Source organism: Echinops telfairi, unplaced genomic scaffold, assembly GCF_000313985.2.
Source record: "Echinops telfairi isolate 266 unplaced genomic scaffold, ASM31398v2 ScPeMD7_443;HRSCAF=831, whole genome shotgun sequence".
Lineage (NCBI taxonomy): Eukaryota > Metazoa > Chordata > Mammalia > Afrosoricida > Tenrecidae > Echinops > Echinops telfairi.
In genome coordinates, this window is record NW_022104341.1 from 24,958,587 (window position 1) to 24,960,536 (window position 1,950).

Here is a 1,950-nt window from a genome sequence, read left to right on the forward strand (position 1 = left end):
TGTGTGAGGACGGCGAGGGACCAGGCAGTGTTTCCTTTGCTCTGTTGCCCATGGAGGTGCTGTAGATTGGAACCGATTTGATGGCACCTCACAATAACGGCAACAGTGAGATTGTAGTAAGAGTGCCCAACCAGGTCGTCAGGGGAAAAGACAATGGAAGTCATGAGAAATCCTTCATGCTCTCTCCCTCCCCCCACAAGGGTCACCCTGACCACACTCACCACGTGGCAGGGAAAACCCAGCAACGTGCACGCCATGTTTCAGCCAGGAAATCTTGTCCACGACTCAATGCCCGTGGTTCTTTGGTGCCACACAGGGACCCCTTACATAGAACATTCCAAAACGGTAGGCTTCCAGAAGGAAAACCGTGTTCAGCACAAACCACAATGCTTGCTCACATGTTGCTGTGTTAAATGGTGGGAGCGTGCCGGAAATCTACGTTCCTAGCCCCCAGCCAAGGGTCATCCTTGTAAGCAGGCCCATCTAGGTACACCACCCTCAAGCCTCCAATACGAACTCTTTTCTGCAGAGAGAATGTGCATGGAGAAGATCCGTTTAGACAACCATTTGGAAATAGCTACTAAAATTAGAGACCTGCATGTCCATTGGCCCAACAAGGCCATTCTCAGGTCTAGTGTATTTCAGAGAAACTTTGACTGTCTTCACATGCTCCCGTTTGTTCCTTGTAGTCTCTTATCTAATTACAAAAATGTGAAAAGCAGCCAAAACATTGACCAACAGAATGAGTTAATAAAATCATGGCCCATTCGAGTAATCGGATGTTATGTAGTGATGAAAGTGAACAAACTAGAAATATATGTTTCAAAATAAATCTCAAAACACAATGATTTCAACATGGATGGACCTTGAAAACACTATGCACAATGAAATAAGTCATCCAGGCAGGAACAAATACTGTACAATTTCACAAATCTGGAGTAAGGAAATATATAGCAACCAGAGATCATTAGTGGTCGGTGGGGCAGAGGTGTTTGTTCAGGTAGCATTGAGTTTACATTGATGGTGATGGAAAATTCAGGAAGGGATGGTAATGTGTCTGTGTACCATGAAGAATATGATCAGCATCACCATAGTAGTTACTCCATAAATAACTGTTGTATCAATAAATAGATGATGCATAATGCCATTTTTATAGTCTCAAAAATACTCAAAATGTTTTTTGCAAAAATTCCTAAGCATTATTTATGGACATAGATATGTATATATAGGAAAAATATTATGACAGGCAGACAAATTACAAAAGCCATACTCAAGAAGTGACTACTTCTGGGTAGAGAAGAGAATAAACTCTGAGGTAGATACAAATAAGGCTCCCACTATATCTGTGATACTTCAGTTTCTTAAAAACCTCTGATGCAAACATAACAACAGGTCAAGAAATGACACAACTAGGTGGTGGGTACATAGGTATTTGTAATATTCTCTATTTTGTGTATGCTTAAAATAACGCATAGATGTGATCACTGAAGATATGGGTGCTGAACAAAGTGTGGTGAGGAAATCAGAAAGTATAGCATCTGGAGTCTTACAGGATTGTCTTAAATCAAGCACCCATCTAAGCGAGGTGTCAGCCAAGTCCAACTGGAACACATTAGTCCATGTGATCCAAGGATCACTAATAATAAAATCCATATTCGGAGGAGATCATTGTATTGGAGCTTAAATTCTGAACACCTGGTTTGCAAAGGTTATGGATGACAGTGGAAGCCCAAAATTCATTAGCAGAACCCCCACATGGATTAAGCTTCCACTGAATTCCCTCTGACCATTGACCAAGGATGTCAACCGTTTTGCCCTCAGAGAGAGTACACTGAAAAGTGGATTACTTCCACACACACCCTGGGCCAGCCCACGGAAGGGCACTCTCTCTCAGGGGGCTTACCTGGGTGCGTCCTTGATGCAGGTCACCATACTGAGTGCTTCATGACC